The sequence below is a fragment of the Triturus cristatus genome, chromosome 5_2, assembly GCF_964204655.1.
Source record: "Triturus cristatus chromosome 5_2, aTriCri1.1, whole genome shotgun sequence".
Lineage (NCBI taxonomy): Eukaryota > Metazoa > Chordata > Amphibia > Caudata > Salamandridae > Triturus > Triturus cristatus.
Window position 1 is genome coordinate 76,342,624 of NC_140588.1, and position 17,666 is coordinate 76,360,289.

Sequence of the window (17,666 nt, forward strand, 5' to 3'; positions counted from 1 at the left end):
TAAATTGATCTCAAACATCCAGGAGTTGTTCAATATGTTTCTGCCTACATGGCCCAGTAGCTAGGCTTTCTTCAGGACCAGTGAAACAAGTACACATGCTAAGGTGTACTTGGTGTTGAATTGTGATCCGAAAACGTATGGTTTTACTAAATGTGACAGAACAGGAAAACAAAATTCATAAGGTTATTAGGAGTACAACAGTTTTGAATCCCTAGAATGCAGTAATGTGCAGTTTATTCCCATCAAGTGTCATATCAACCATCAGACACATGCCAGGATGGTCAGTGTCTCCATTACACCAGTGGCTATAATGCAGATCATCTACATCATTGTGCCTCCGTGGGAAATGGACTAGAGATCGTGTGCATGCATTGATTGCACCAGGTAAATATATATCATTACATGTTGGTGATACTATATCATTACATATTGTTGATGTAGCAACGAATTGCGTTCATCCTGAGGAAGTGACCCACCCTTATAAACTATCAATGGCAACTAAATAGCTTTTTCACATGTAATGTTAATTTGGAGAGACGTTAAAGCCCATATAAGTATGGGTCACTTCCTCAGGATAAACGCAATTCATATGGAGTCAAGACACCTGAAATATTTTGTGACTCCTGCAGGGGCATATTGTTTTATCCATATGCTGTTTTGGCGGGCTTCAGCATCAACAGTGTTTCAGCGACTTCTGAATAGTTTATTAAAGAATGCAATAGGTGTCACTTATTTCCAAGACAATATTTTAGTCTGTGGCAAGAATGAACCGTGGGTTAAGAAATGTCTTGGAGAATATTAAATCCAGTGTGTTAACATAAGAAAGGACAAATATATTCAGGATGCGGTGGATTATTTGGGGAATCATGTTTCTCAAAAGGGTGTGTAACTGAAATTCAAGATAGTTAAACCTAAAGTCAAGCTAGTTGAAGCTATCAAAAATGCTCCCAGAGCCACTAAGAAAGATTAGCTTCATTCTTTTCTTGCCCTATTGGATTATTACCCAAAGATTGTGGGCAATGTTGTAGGAAAAACAGCATGTTTATCTAATCTGCTCAAGAAAAACTCAAAATATGATTGGAATTATGGTTGTGACAATGTATTTAAGTCCATCAAAAGTGAAATTGTATCTCCACAATCCTTTAAGGCTTTTGCATCAATGATTTATGCCTTATCTCCACTGATGCAAGCAATGTTATCCTGGGAATTGTACTAATGCAGAAAAGGTGTAATGGAGGTGAGGAAATAATTGGATTTTCATCTAGTACTTTGAAGGGTGCTGAGGCTACATTTTCAGCCACAGAGGAGGAGGCGTTTAGATTGTGGGGGTTTTCAGTACTTTAAGAATTTTGTGTGGGGCAGCAAGTTTAGTTAACAGACCACAAAACAATGGTTGATTTGTTCAGCATGAAATGTTTATGGAGAGCTACTCCCCTCATTGCCAAGTGACTGTGCAGGTTGCAGGAGTTCCACTATAGGTTGGAGTATGTGGCGAGTGCTAAACATTGTCTGGCAGATTGTTTGTCAAGGTTATCCTTGAGTGAAAGTGCTAACATGAATGATGGAAAGGATAATTAGGAGATGGTGTGTGGTTTGAGCTCTGTAGGGAGTGTCATGAAAGAAGCTTCAACTGAAGAAGAGTGGTTGGAGGCAATAGCAAATTATAAGGAAGTACAGGACGGTATGGAATATATTGCCGGCCATTGGCTGGATAACAACAAGTGAATAAAAGAGGCTTTGGTTCATTACAAAAGATTTGCTGAAGAAGTGTTCATTGTTGATGGTATAGTCAGAAGAAGCAGGCAGTTGGTTGTTCCAATGAGTAGCCAAAGAAAGGTTCTGGAACTTGTTCACGAGAGACATATTGGCCTACTTGCAATGAAATGCAGGATTAGGGAAGACTTCTGGTGGCCAGGAATAGATTTGACTATGGAATGATTCATACGAGATTGCTGTGCATGGGTTCTCAGCGACAAATCATAAAAAACATGTCCTTCTTCTACCACTCCCATTGTGGCAGGTGATGTACCTTGGCATAAAGTAGCTTTTAACGTTTCAGGCCCTTTTGGAGTATTAGGGAGTTCACCAAAGTTTGCCTTTGCTTTAGTTGTATATTTTTCTAAGTGGCCTGAGATTACATTTGTGGGCAATCTGAATCCCTGTGCAGTCATTGAGTTGTTTCAGGAATTGTTCATAAGGGAAAGTTATCCAGAGGAGTTGGTGACCAATACTGGCATCCAGTTGGTGTCTAGGGAAATGAGGGAGTTTGGGGAATTTGCTGGCATAAAACATGTAAGAGCATCCTTATATCATCCCCACAGCAATAGTTTAGTAGAGAGAGATAGCCATGTCCTTAAGGATCAGTTACCGTTGGCATTAATTAAGGGGTATTTCCTTTTATCTTATTAAAAGGAAGGGTTGCTGGATCCAGGATGAATAGGAAAATGAATGGGAAGGAAGGATGTTGATGCACATATGCTAGGATGTGTCGTGAATGTGAGAAAAGATGTGTAAAAGAAATACGTATGGTTTGTGAAACACAGAAAGAGGTGGACCGATGTGTTGGAGATTGGGTGAGAATCAAATAACCTGATCATATCCGCAAGGGTTTGTCCCATTTTTCAACACTAAATCAAATGAAAGAGGTAAGAGATCACGTGGCTGTACTTTAAAATTGAACAGTTGTTACCAAATGTTTCATTTCAGTTGAATCGGAATTCAAGTCATCATATCTGTGTGAAAACTTGGGAGTGTACACAGAAAAAGAGGAGAGTCCAGTTATGAAAAAGGAGCATTGTCAAAAGAGGTTTTGAGGTAGAGTAAAGAGAAATCATTTGAAGTTCGACTACTATGCAAAATAAATAAGTTTAAGTGTTGGATGCCACATCCTCCATGTTGACGGACGTTGATATGCTTCTGGTTCATATTGATTGTGGGAGGTATAATTCTTGTTTTCATCCTGTTTTGGTCATATGATATATTGTACTGAAATTGTGTTATAGTTTTTTGCTCCTTGACAAATTTTTCAGCGTTATAGCATGAATCTTATTATTATAAATTGTGAAGGAAGGGGGATTTGTAGGGTTAAGGGCATTGTAATCGCTGTGTGGAATGTTGAGGATTAGGAATTCTACAACTGACTATTGGGGGTCAGTTGCTGCTGGGCAGGGATGTGGGCTGTGTGAAGTAAAGACTGATTTTACTTACGACATAGGCTGGGCTTTCTTTTCAGCTCCCTGCTGGGGATGGCTCCCAAATAAGATCCGGGGGAGGTTCGGCTCATTCATAATTTGTCAGCCCCAAAAGGTATGCCCATTTACGATGTGATTAACCCATTGCTGTGCTTGGTAAGATACGCTTCCCTGGATGGTGCCATCAATAAATTGAGACAATTGGGTCTACTTGCCTTCCGACTGCTTCTGGCTCACATGGATGACTTCCAATTACTGGGTTTTCAATTTGAGGGTGATTTTCACTCTGAAAAGTGCCCGTCCATGGGGTGTGAGGTTCCCTGCACTTACTTCAATCTCTTCAGTACCTTTTTAGAGTGTGTGTTCATGCCACTCTCTTGGTCAGACATGGTCATTTATTATTTGGAAGACTTCTTTTTTTACTTTTTATGCCCCAAAGAGTCGGAGAGTTGTGCCAAAATGTTAGCTATCTTCATGAAACTGATAGGTGAATTTGGAGTGCCACTAGCCCATGACAAGATAGGAAGCCCAACCTTGACCTTGGTATTTCTTGGTATTGAGATTGACTCAGTGAAAGAGGAATGCAGATTACCACCTGAGAAAGTTACTAGAGATGTGCCTTTAGGTTTGGAAGGTAACATTCAATTTTGAATTGCGCATTGTTCCATGCATCATCCTTTCTTACGCTCTATTGCAAAGGCTATGTATAGATTGAAGGTGAAACACCATAGAACCTGCCTGTCTGCAGCTCAAAAGCAGGACAGAACAATATGAATATAATTTCTGGACAATTTCAATAGATTCATGGTATGACCAGTATCTTTGCATTCCAGCAAGGATTTCCGACTCTTTGCTGATGCTGCGGGTAGCGTGGGTTTTGATGCCATGTCAGGCTTTAAGTGGTGCACTCAGTCCTGGCCACAGCATTGGTTTAACTCTTGTGTGGTAAGGAATGTGACCTTCTTGGAGCTGTTCCCCATAGTGGTGGTGTTATATATAAGGATGAATCAGTTTCATAATGAATGAATAACAATTTGGTCAAATAGCATGCCTGTGGTGGAATCCATCAAGTTCCAGCATGTAAAATGTAAAGAATTTTCTTGGTTTACTCAAAGAATTAGTACTGATTTGTTTAAAGAATCCCATTTTGTTAAGAGCCAATCATGTTCCCTGTATCTTGAATAAAAGGACTGTTGCATTGTATTGTATTGTCTCAAGTTACAAGACTTTCAGTATTCAGCATTTCTATGGGCATAAAGCAGAGCCCACTCATTTTACGGTAAATCTATGGAATCATGCTTGCCAACTCTATCACTGCTAATTACTGCCAGTCTCAAAGCAAAAACTAGGAGGGCCTGCAAGAAGGCCGTCAAGGCCTTTCTTTCATGCTCTAGAGGACACGCACAAGTGCAGAGTTGTCACCACAATTCTGATTGGGTTTTATCAATATGCAGGTTGAGGGTATGTCTGCAGCATTTGCCAGTCAACATTTATCAGCGATAGCCTTCTTCACCAAGCTCACAGGGGTGCCAGACTATTTGCATTCTTTCTTGGTTAAGAATGCTCTAAAGGTTTGGGAGAGGTTAGAAGGGGTACCAGTGGACAAAATACATCTCTCAGATATATATGGGCACCAGTGGACAACAGACATATCTTAGATATTAACAAATGGGAAAATATGCTGAGAGTCCTGCAGGGGTCTGCTGCCCAACTTATGAGACAGCACTGTTCTCAATGGTCTTTTCCCTACCCTTTTATTAGGCATTCAGGGTGTCTGAACTAGTGGCTGGGTCCAAGAAGGATATTCACTGAGGAATGTTACTCTGTTACTTCTCTCGGCACCATGGTGATCTAATTTTCACCCTGCCTCCTTCAATAACCACTTAGCTGGGAAAGGGTGAGTACATGATTTTGAAGTGGACTGAGGAGGTCATGGGGCACCTGGTGACCACTATGTCTACTTTTCTACACGTTTGGCCTTGCACACCTTCTACCTCATTGTTAATGCATGACACAGGACTACAGTTCACAATATATCGATTTAACCAGGTGATGCATGAGTCTCGGAATGAGGCAGGTATGGATCCCACCAACTACAGCTCACATTTGTTTAGGGTAGGGTTGGCAACGACGGTGGTAGGGTGTGAGTCTCAATGCAGAAAGAGTAAACAGAAAGGAATGTGGAGGTCTACTTGCTACAAACACTACATGCGCATTGACGTGATATAGAGAGTATGATATGCTGCCGACATATTAGCATGTACCATAATTAGGTGTTCTATGATCTGAGTAGATCCTTAAGTGGCGGTAGCATCAGGGAGATACTACAGGTTGCACTTCTGTGCCACAATATCCTCACACTGGTCGGGGTTTCTGAAACGCGGTGCACGCGTTCCCTTTAAGACACAGAAGATTCCCTGCCCTTTGAGACGCTCGGTTTGAGCTCCCTGCAGAATCAACCAACGATTCATAGAAGCGTATCACATTGAGCTCCACGACAAACAGACCCGGTTTGACATAACACAAGAATATTGAGCCTGTTTGCCACAGACGTTCAATTTAAGATTGTCCTTTACCTGGAAACACCATGAATTGCCAGGCTTCCAGTATACATGGCTTCCTAATAAAGGCTGTTAAACCGAAACACGCGTAGTGTGATGGGAACAAACAAGCCATGATGAAGATGAAAATGTAGCTCTAAACAAATTCTTGCAGTTGACAAAACAGCCAAGATTCTTTATTGCTAATAAGTTCACAAGAATATGTGTTATTGCCTTAGAAAAAGTTACCATCACATGTATATGAATATATAGAAGGAAAAACTCCTTCATGTGAGATACAAAAAAGAACTTTCAATAGATTGATGAATTCATTGTTACAATCATGCAATACTGAATCCTATGGATAGAGCAATAATATTGAAGGATGAATGAATAAGTATGACTGAATGACAAGGTTGTTATGTCACATATCAATAATGAGGTGGTTTCCTGTGGTGGTGATTGCTTCATTGCATATTATTCCACGCTGTGTATGGCATGTAGGTCTTCCCTGCACAGGACTGAAAAGGTCTTCCCTGCACAGGACTGAAAAAGTCAGTAAGGTGCCTGAATAGTCGAGTAAAGCACCTTTATAACTAAGCCATTCCTAAAAAAAAAGCCCTTATGGTTGTCTTAGAGGTGACACCTTTTTCCAAAAAGATGGTGCATACTTATCCGCTGAGGGTAACAAACTGTTTGTGGAGTCATCATTTGTGTTTGCTGTGCAAAATTTCTCCCATCCACAGAGGGGCAGACATGCAGGGGGCGGACCAGCCGGCCACTTGACCAACCAGGCCTGTGTCAGGGATGGACTCAAGTTTGACTCAAATCTAGTAGGCACCTGGAACAAGAAGGCAGGCAACTTCTGGATACATTTGGCTTCGAACCTTTGATCAGGTCAGGGCAGAGGTACTATGGACTGCAAAACACGGTCAGGGATCACCGTTACAACAATTGTCCTTGGCCCTCAGGATACTGTATTGCACTGCCCAAGGGAATGTGGGGAGTAGGAGCTTGCACCATGGGATCGATATCCAGTCCAGTTGCCAAGGACCATTTTCTGAAGGATGCAGGGGGGGAACCCTCTTTGGGTTGGCACTGGCATGAATGTTTAAGAACTTGTCTGTCTTGCTGGCCTAGGCTCTTCTCTCTGTGAATGAGCAGAGGAGTTTGCCATGTAAATATTACATCTGGGGGTCTCAGTAGCTTGCACACGGCTCCCAAATCAATTAACCGGTGCTCAAAATGCCAGAGGGATGGCAAAACAATGTTTGTTAGGTGGCTCCAATGTATAGAATTTCTCCTATTTGTTTTCCATCTTAAATGTAAAGTGTTTACAATGTGTGATGGTAATCAAAAATGTTTTAATGCGATCATTTTTGTTGTGTAATAAATACAGCCTGAGAATTATTTCCTCAAACATAAAATGTGATTGCCTCAGGTCAATACTTTGATTCTCTGTGTAGAATGTGGCTCATAACTAGGGTCATGGGTTTCTCACAACTCCCACAAATATCACAACTACCACCACCAGGTAGTGTATTGACCTTTGGTGCGTTTCCTTACCTATAATAGGTTCCCAATGTTTCACATATATTTTTAAAGGCAAAAAAGCATAGTCCTAAAGTGAAAGGTTCGTCTCTGATCAGATCACAAATCATGGTTAGAGTTTGTGGGCAATAGTCAAATTTTCTGAGTAGCAGTGAGACGGCCATTACTTTAGCTGAGTGGCATAGAATCAATAAGAGTATTGTTCCTTGGTTTAGAAATTTAAAATGTGCTTCAATGGCTCTGGTGGCATTTAGTGGTAATTATGGTATGCAGAAGTGACAAAGGGCCAGATTCAAAGTTTGGCTGGCAGACTACAGTCCATCAGGGTTGGGGAGGACATTATGTCTGCTACCCTAGTAGACTAAAATTCACCTGATTTAGAAATCACCCCTGGCCCAGCAGGTGATCTCTGTACCTTGATTGGAGCAGCCATCAAGACGGTTCCTGACAAGGTACAAAAGGTTTGTTGAATAGCTATATTCTGAATTGATGACCAGCCACCAAAATTCAGCATTCTCTTTTCAAAAGCAAACTACCAAAGGGGTATTTTGCTGTTGGAAAACAAATAACTAATGACACCCAGACCCAGGGAGTTTTTTCTCTGGGTTTGGAGGTTATTATTGTTTTTTCCATCTCTCACCACCAAGTTTTACCTGGAATTGATGGACAGAAAAAACAGAACTTGAGACTGCCCACCCTAAATAGTGCAGGATGTATAATGTATTTCCTTTTACGGCTCCTACTCTGGCCATAAGAGAAGCATTCCACTGACTGAGCCAATGGAAGCTCCATTGATGGAAAGTTGGTGGTCCTCCCAGAACTGAATATGGTGGAGGGACCATTAAGGGGACAGGGTATTCCACCTGGTTTGTGATGGACTACCTTGTCTACCAAACTCTAAGGGGTATATTCACAAGAACGTGTGCTAAACATCAACAAAAAATGCTAACGTAACTTTACACATCGCAGCCTATCACAGGAAAATAACCCCGTGTCAACGTGGAATTCACAACACGGCGGCGGCCAATGTCCGCGATACAACCACCTCAACGGAGATAAAAACACAAACCTCAACGCGAAAAAACACGCGATGGGCCAAAGCGCGATGAGGAAATCAGCGATAAGCAGCGCCAGGCCTGCAATACACACATGGCAGGCAGGACTAAGCACAACAAAAGCCTGAAAAAGAAAGACAAACCAAAAAGAAAACAACAGTCAAGCACAATGGAGGAAACCCGAGCCATGATACAGCCCCACAAGCCCCAGTGGCAACAAAACATTGTACATGGCAGGCCATTTTGGACAAGGTGAATGCAGCCTGAGAGCGGAGGAGGATAATGGAAGAAAACCAGAATGTCCGAAATGATGCGAAACGCAGAAACAAGCAGAAACACGCCAACAACAAGAAGGCAGCAATGCACACCGGACTTGGGAGTCCAGCGCCACACCAGGAGCTGGATGACATGGAGGAAATGGTGTCCACCACATCAGTCTGGAGATGGTGGCAGGACTCGGGGACCGAAAACTGCCTAAAACAACAGACACAACAGCAACAGGGAGAGGAAACAGCAGGGACTGGGGGGAGGGGGGAAGATGGGCACATTGGCACACATGCACAATTAAGCACAGCACAACTGCAGACACACCATGCCCAAGAGTAACAACACCAACCAAGAGCACAAGTCACACAACCTGGCAATATCACACCACTGAACAAGCACAGAAGTGAAAACCACACTGCCTGAAAGGGAGATGGGTGAGCCAAATCAGAGCTGAAGGAACATCTCACACACAATGCAGCACACAAACATAGGAAGCAGAGCACCCCAACATTGAACACAATGTGGTACAAACACCAACATGTGCACAACCAAACCCAGGACACAAGTGCACCCGCCTGTGGCCGGTAAACGGCCATACGCATCTGGCAAAGCACGAAACAGGGACGTGATAATGCACAAGTATAAACCCACAGTCCTTATGGGGTAGCAATGCACGAATGGCAGGAAGCCAGATAGTCCGTGACACACACATTGGCATGCAAATCAAGACACAACACAGTGGGAGACAAGTGAAAGTGCGGAAACTTTATCAACAAGTGCGTGTCAATGCGGCCAAGAGAAGTGCCACAATATGTAGCCCAATGCAGCAGGATGTCTGAATGAGGAACGTAGAAAAGCGCTCATGTCCACCTCAGGGGAGTCCATCACCAACACAAGTCAGTGCCAACCCGCGTTGGTTGTCCGCGCCTGGATAATGAGTCTAGGCCAATGCAGCCATGTCCACTGTCATCTTGGGACATGTGACCAGATTCCCAACATGCAACCAGGTGTTGGGACACGTGCAATGGGTCACATCCAGTTGTGGCTGCAGGTACCTTGTCACTCGTCCATGAACGCGAGTGCAGCTGCGTATGCCAGCATCTTCAATAAGTGATCGTTGTCCACCACATCTGACATGTCGTCGATGCAATCCATCAGCTGACACGGACAGATGTGCTGACATCAACCACTGGACCCAATGTGCACCAAAGCCCAATCGGGTAGTGGCTCAATGTGCACACTGCACACGATGACTCGTGCAATCTTCCAGGTCCAGTTTCCAACCTGCATGCCAAACATTCATGCATGCCATACATGGTCATCATGGTGACACTCCTGGTCATGGGCCAAAAGGGGGCGCACACACGTCGTAATCCAGGTCAGTTACAGTCACGTTGGAGAGGCAGACATCCATGGACCACTCGAATGTGCACGAGCGACAATGCAACACAGGCTGAACGCAGGTGACGTCCGCAAGGCAGAAGCTCAGCCGGTAACTGATCCGCAGCACTGCAAATGACAGTGCCCCCAGTACATGCAGCAGACGTGCACGGTACAGGTCCACGTGACTGGAGTAGAGCATGTGTCTGGGATGGTCTGCCATTGCGTTAGTGGCTCTGCTTGAAGTGGCACTGGCTTGCCCTGCGCCAGCCCTGTGGATGAAATGGCACAGCTCGGTGCAATGAGCAGTGTCTGTGTGCAACGGGTGCAGACCTGGGGTGGGGTGGGAGTACGTGTGAAGGCCATTTCATGCACGCTAAGTATGGCCAAGGACATCTGCGTGTGGGATGTGTACACGTTGGTCTCACGTCGGGCAGTGCATAGTGTGGGAGTCGCAAGCAAATGCTATCATATCTGTCAGGGGGTGCTGCCCACATAGCTTGCTTAATCTCCACAACGGCCCCAGCAGCGCTGGGATGCCTGGCTTCACCATGGGGGTGCCCAGGAGTGGACATTTCACAGGGAAAGGCCAGGAAGGGTTCCACAGCGGTATGAGTAAAAGCGCCAGGATACCCCCGTTGGGGGTGGCAGTGCCCTATACAAGTACATACACATTTACATTTACATTTACATGCAAGTTCTTGCTCGGAGCTGCAGATGTGCTACCACCTGATAGTTCAGAAAAAGTACCTTTCATCCCTACAGTAACTTCACCATCTGCATGCATACAGGAGATGTACAGAGGCCTGTTGTGGGTGTGGTGGGATGTCTGCGACCCTGGGAATCATGGATGATATGCCCAGCATGTGGTACATGAGCGGCCTCACTGTGTGTTATGTTGCCACACAGCTGCTCCTCCCTCCCACGAGCCCCCATACTTGTGTGCGCTGCACGGTTGCATCACATCACGTACACTCCTATGGCACACCATTGTAATGCCTGTCCGCACATGTCCAGCACCATGCCAACAACACCGTGACGCTGGCCTTTGAAGGTGTGTGGCCACGTGAGTGTGGGCCAATGGTCCAGACAGGGCGGACACAGGTGTACAGCCCATGGCTGGTTGTGATCGCGCTGCGAATGAGGCCAGGCAACTGACTCATGCATCCGCAGGACTGATACACATAACACTTGGCATGCATGTGCCAAGACACTGAGGGGTCTTGCGCTCCTACATGTCCCTGTACGTGCAGGACTGCCCTCCTGGTGCATGCCACATTGCAACATTGACTACTTGGCCCTGGTGGCGACAACACCCCAACACAGACACACACTTACCGCACTTCTTGTCCAAGGCCAGGTCCGAGCCACTCCCTGCTCCCCCTGCCGAATCAGCACACCCCTGTGCTAACCTGACGTACACCGGACCAGCACACGCCACTTGTGCATGCAGGGGGGGTTCATGCGTAGCTACATGTCCAGGGTCACTGCCAACGCTGACGTGACATGGTAATGTCCGATGAAGACAGCACACTGTGATGTTGCAGGGCTCGTGCCCATCATGCTCACACAATGACCACACGGACACACTTGCTCAGATGGTGTGAATGGCTACGGGCATGTGCGCCTGTCCACATTTATTAGCAGGCACACATACCGAGTGACACCTGTGTTAGATGTGTGTGGAGGGTGTGCACACCAGCTGGCAAAGGTTGCCTGGTGCAGTCAGAAATCGACAACAGTGTACATCGTGAAGGACACAACCATTCAACCATAAAGGCCCCATGACTTGTGCTGCACAGAGTTAGTGGCCCTGGAGGCACAGCATCCTCCATGGGCCTACTGCCACAGGTGGCTGACTTGCGGGGCACTGGGGCAGGGTCACGAGTGCAGAGGAGGTTTCCGTAGATGACAAAGGGGCTTGTCACGGAGTGTCTCGGTGGACAGTGGAAGGTGTACCCCCAGGGCATGATGCAGAGGGCAGCACCACACTGAAACAGTCACTATGGTGGAGATGAATGGAACTGACACATGTGGGACACCAAGCCTGGTCCTGCCAGATGAAGATGCAGAAGACCACCAGGCCATGGACTCAGATGCCACCAAGGTCCAACCAGATGGCGCCCATGACTCATTGCGCACAGTTAGTGCCACCAGTGCTGTTCGGGGATACCACCTGTGATGAGGCATGTCCAATGGTGTGGACTCCTCCACATCTTACCCTAGACACAGTTCCACATGTGTGACCTACTGGACCGCAGTGTACGCCTGAGGCAGCGGTCAGCACGGGCCATTCAACGAGTGTCACCGGCTAAGGTTGGATGGCCCCACCGGCCTGCTTAGTTCAGGTTCAGTGGCACCACGGGACGTGGACTTACGGTGAACAGCGTTGATGCCACCAGGTCAGTTGTTGATAGTGTTTGATTACCTCCGCGACTCTGATCCAGCTTTTGTCCGGACTGAGCTGCATCTTCCTCTTACTCCTCTCCGTGCGACTCTGCCATTCATGATTCACGACTATGTGCTGGATGTGGGACCTACTGGTCCACAGGGTAGGCCTGAACCCTCATCCACGTGTCGCCGGCTTGCGTTGAACAGGGTTAGTGGCACCATGTGTCGCCGGCTTGCGTTGAACAGGGTAAGTGGCCCCATGTGTCGCCGGCTTGCATTGAACAGGGTTAGTGGCACCACGTGTCGCCGGCTTGCATTGAACAGGGTTAGTGGCACCACGTGTCGCAGACCTGCGATATGGAATTAAGCCTCACTGATCAAAGGGAGTCTGGTGCTGTGGCCACTGCCATATACTTGGGGTCACTGTCATTCAGGACTCAGGACACAGATCCACATGGGCCGAAGGGGACGCCGGTGGAGTATGACAATGAGAAAGGAGTAATGTGGGCCAGCGTCGGGGTGGCCAGCAATGGTCTACGGAGGCTGTAGAGGTCGCAGGACTGGTGCTTGGAGCTTTTCTCCGGCACGTGGTGGACCCTCTCTGACACATGCTGGTGTAGGCAGGTGAGCGGAGCCTCGTTGGTGCGCTGGGGCAGGCATGACTGGTCTGGGGACCAGCGGCCTGGGGTGCAGCAGGCACACAGGGACGCAGGCCCTGCTGCCCTCGGCACAGGACTCGTGGTGGGATGAGAGGCAACACCCTGGCAGATGCGTTGTCCATTACGAATGAGAACTATGACCAGTGCGACAGGCTTTTTGTTCACACGCATACGCAGGCCTGGCGTATGCAGGTCCAACTCACTATGCACGCGCATGCAGGGGCGGACATGTTGTGAGACATTTCCGCATTCTGCCCCACAGCCTGTGGGGACATGGTAGTGTCCACAGGCCACTACACTCCATGCACCAGCAGTTGATCTCCCCATGGCCTTTTCCGTGGTTTGCACTCCGTGGTCTGTCTGGCACCTCCACGCCACACCTGGCATTGGGTAAGTTCACATTCCTTAGTCACTTGCCGCTCTTGCACATGCCTGCTCCATGTCTCTCCTCACATCCTGCTATTGTGTGTCTGTGGTGCCATGCCGTGGCTGGGTTGTGGGCATGGCAAGGCAGGATTCCCAATGGAGTTGTGTCTGGTCGGTTGGCATATTGTGTGTCATGTTGAATGAATGTAGTTGTGCTGTGTGCCCATTGGCAGTGTCGTGAGTTGCATGACTGTGGGCTGGAGGTGTGTGGTGTGTATATTTTGGACTTACCAACGGGCACTGCATTTCCATGTATGCCATCCTGGGAGCGCTGGATGATGGTGGACTGTTGGGAGATGTGAGTTTCATGCACTCTGCGTGGGGAGTTGGCCATGACATTGTTGAGTAGTCCCTGGCGGTCCACTATTACCTGCACATTCATGGTATGCGTGTGCTTTCTGTTGTGGTAGTTGTGTGCAGTGTGGGCAGGGGGCACGAGCTGTACATGTGTGAAGTTGATTGCCCCTGACACGTGAGGGAATCCAGCTATGGCGTAGAGGTCTTGCTTGGTCTCCAGCTGCTCCTGTGCAGTGTGGGTGACGTGGGGGTGCTGGTGTACCAGGCTGATGTTGGCATCCAGGACAGGTGTGATGACCCTGGATGGGGCTGGCTGTGGGACTCCTCCGACTCTGGCAGTTGTGGGCTGGATGGTACCAGAGGCCAGCATGTGCTGCACAGCTGGCAGCTTTGTCTGCGGTGGGATGTTGGTTGTCTGCTGGGTTGGTAACGTCAGCAGGTGGGGTATGTGGGTTAGGATGCGGGGGATGGTTGTCCCTTTGGGCCTGTGGTGGGCAATGTCCTCCTCTGGCATTGGGTCTGGGCGCCAGGTGAGTTTCAGGTGGATCCGCTGTCTTTGTGTACGCTGCCTCTGTGGTGGGGCGGGACGGGTCCTGGGGGTGGCGCCGGGCCTGGGATGGTTGCGGTGGGTGTTGTAGCCCTCATGGGTATCCACGTTACATAATCATTGTGTCCATGGCATCTGTGGGTCTTATGGTGTGGCTCTTGGCTGGGCTCCCTTGTATGCTGCAGGTAGCCGTCCTGCTTAACACCAGCAAAAGGCAGGTGTTAATTCCCTGCTAATACCGCGGCTTATCGCCTGTTTTTGGTTGGCATCACAGATCTGGCAGTTAATTGTGAAAGTGGTGTTGTGATTTTTTTGTGTGTTTTTGTACGGGTATGCCTACTCTGCATCTCATTAGGGTTAGTTGGTGGTGTCCACCGTGGAGATAAATTTTGGGGCAGTTGTCACGGGAATACTGGTGTTGTCTACAGTTTGCACCAGCTTGTGAATGGGGTGTTAAATCTATCTCCACTTTTGATGCGTTAAGGTGGAGATAAAACGGAGATAAGCCCTTGTGAATATCCCCCTAAATCTAGTCCAAGGTTTCCAGGGTGAGGGCAGTCACCCTCAAGTGTACATAATGTAGGTTATGAGATGAAAGGTAAACAGTAACGAGTTTGAAGGCTATAGCTGGTCCACTAATTTAAAGAAAATGTCAACTGGGAAACAAAGGGAGGTCAAGGAAGAGTGAAGTGCAAGTTCTTTTATTATAAAATGGTGGATCACAACAGGCTTGAAGCATTCTGGGTAGAAAACGAAAGAGTGATTTAACAGAATGTATGAAGAGCAGAGAAGAAGAGGTTTAATAGTCTGTGTGATAAATGGATAAGATGGAGCTGAGGAAGGCTTTGCAGGTTCGATTATGGGATGAGTGAGTAAGTGATATAGTGTTGTAATGTGAGAATTTAGCACAGTGTATGATTCTCTGCTTGTAGTGTTTTTTTTTAAAGAATTAGGAAGCAAAATCATTAGCTAATAGAAAGGAGTGCAGTCACTAAGTGAAAAAGCTCACAAGAAGGCAGATAAATCTTGCTTGGTGACATACTTTATGTTTTCATGTGGTTTAAAATGCTTCACAATAAAATCAATGTAAGTAGCCAACCATCTTCTACATTTATTAAAGATGTGGAAAAAAGAAGATATTTATGTTCTCCTCTCATAAACAAAGTAATAAAACGAAAAACACATAATGCGACTGACATCCTAACTCTTTCAAGCACAGCATTTCATAAGAACGTTTCCCTCTGTTGTCAATCGCACATTTGCATCGCATTCTACTTGTGCATAGCGAAGCAATTGTTTTTTTTTACTTCATGTCCCTATGTTCACCCTCATTCCATCATTTTAAGTTTTATTTTCAGACATTTTTGTTTATGTCTTATCAGTTTTCATTTACACTTGCTAGCATAATGTGTTTTATATGGCTATGCACTTTCTACATGAATTTAAATGCACAGTAGAACATTTCTAACTGTTTTCTAGGTTTAGCAAATATTATCTTGACTGGCATTTTCAATTACTTGGAATGGTCCATTTGAGTAAATACTCCAACAGTTCTTTGTTTGAATTGCCACTCTTATCCGCTTTTTATCTAAAACATCTTTCTGAAGAATGGCTTAAGATATAAGTGGTTTAGCTTTCCTCACTTAAACTAACTACTTGAGATAGTAAAAATCTATGGACCACAGTATCAGCTGATTAATGACTCCAAAGACCAGGTCGGAGAACATTAAAGTTATTTAATTCTTTGTAACGCCAGGGCCCTTACATAAAAACATTCCATGGTATTATTTATTATGTTTTAGTACACTTTATATAAATATGACCAGCTGAGGTAGGCCACAATTTTACATAGAGCGAGTACAGTTTTCGTGCTTTAAAACTTTCTGTAGTATTTATTCACATTACTTATTTATACAAGTCAGTTAGTCAAAATAATCTTTAATCGGTTAATTAAAACCATAAAAGATACACACAGCACAATTAAAATAGATACACAAGAGTTAAAACTGCCATGGTGGCAGCCGAGTGGCATGCAAAGCATCAAGGATACAATTCATGTCAACGCTTCTGAGACACAAAACTGTCTAAAATGCAAATATAACAATTATTCATTAAAAATAAAATAAACAAAAAGACAAGACAATGACTGTTGGACTTGGCCCTTTTTGCAGGGTCATCCCTGAACTTTTTGCCTCCCTCCTGTATTTTTTCTGACCTGTTGTTGGCTATTTTATGACTCTCGGCACTTTAACACTGCTGATCCGTGCTAAAGTGCATATGCTCTCTATTGTAAATTGAGGCACTGATTAGTGACTCCATGATTGGGTTATTTGATTTAGTAGCCAAACCCTAGTACAGTGCACCATGTGTGCCCAGGACTTGTAAATCAAATGCTGCTGGTAGGCTTGCAGCACTGGTTGTGCCACCCACAGAACCAGCTTGTAAAGTGTGTCTCAGACCTGCCATTGCAGAGCCTGTGTGCAGTCTCTGACTGCCATGTCTACTTGGTAAGTGCACCCACTTACCGGTCCCTAAACCATCCCTTTTATTCATATGCCGTCGGAGAGTACAAGCGGACAATGGACGAGATCAAGAGGCGATGGAATGACATCAAGCGGAAGACCAAGGAGAAACTCTCCGCCAACCAGAAGGCAGCAACGCTGACCGGAGGTGGGGGCCCAGCACCACAGCTGGAGCTGGATGACATGGAGGAGCTGGTGTTGACAGTCATCAGTGTGGAGACTGTGGCTGGAGTCGGGGGACCGTACACTGCTCGACAGGACACAACACAACCGCAACAGGGTGAGTGACTACCAGGTACTGGGGGGACGGGTGGAAATGGGCACAATGGCACACATGCACAATCAAGCAGGGCACAGTACACACCCACACTTGGTCATCGCCCAGATCCACAGACTGTCACAATGTACAATGCCATGCTGTCTGAATGTCAACCTGTACCATGCGTCTACACACATGTGGGCACATCGTGATACACCATCTCCCCTTCACATCACAGGGGCACCATCAACTCCTCCTGCAGAGCAGTCCCAGCCACTATTCATGGATGACGAGGAGGACAATGCCAGCATCGACACCCAAACCATCCAAGACATCATTGACCTCATCCGCCACTCACCTCCAGGCTCAGGGCAGGCCAGCTACATCGATGAGACCCCACCCACCACCCAAACCATCCAGTAGGAGGCTCCCAAAACCCTGGCACCCTCCCAAGACCTCCAGGAACCACACATTGCCTTCTAACACCATGTGCTGGAGTGCCAGATGGAGATGGCTGAGCAGGTGCGGGTGCGCTTCTGCATCACGGCTGCCAAACTGGACGCATCCTTGGGAGTCTATGT